Below are 667 nucleotides of genomic sequence, written 5' to 3' on the forward strand. Positions count from 1 at the left end.
GTAACCCAGAAGCCCTGCACCTATCTCCTCAACAGCTGGCAGGCTTCTTGGCCACAGGAGGGGCTACCATCCCTGCAGTTTTCAGCTCGCTGCACCTTAGCACGCACAAGGTCATCTGTGTCACAAGTTTTGCCTGTCAGCAGCTTGAGGTGCAGTTCCCCCCAAGCCCCTGCACCGATCTTCTTGCAACTTGGCAGCCTTTGTGGCCTCAGCAGAGGCCACCACCCGTGCAGTTTTCACTCCCCTATGTTGTAACGCCTAAACGTGACATGAGTTTTGCTTTCAAAAATTTGGGGTGCAGTTCCCCCCAAGCCCCTACACCAATATTCTTGAAATTTGGCAGGCTTCATGCTCCCTACAGAGTCTAGCACCCCTGAAATTTTCATCCAAATTGGACAAAAAAACAACAAAGTTATAGGTATTTTATTGTTTCCCCATTATACCCTATGGCTGGATCCCCGAGGCCAACTCTTTTCCGAAGCGATTCAGAAGCTCTGAATCAATTCAGAAAGCCTAAAGCTTCCAGTGATTCAATTCATATTAATAGATTCAGCCTCTGAATCATCTGAATCATCTCTGAATCATGAGCCGAAGCTTTGCACAGCCCTAGTAAGAGGGTCAGGTGGAGAGAGAAACTGAGGTGAAGAAATTGGGAAGGGAGGGAAAG

This window comes from Alligator sinensis, unplaced genomic scaffold, assembly GCF_000455745.1.
Source record: "Alligator sinensis unplaced genomic scaffold, ASM45574v1 scaffold692_1, whole genome shotgun sequence".
NCBI classification, from domain to species: domain Eukaryota; kingdom Metazoa; phylum Chordata; order Crocodylia; family Alligatoridae; genus Alligator; species Alligator sinensis.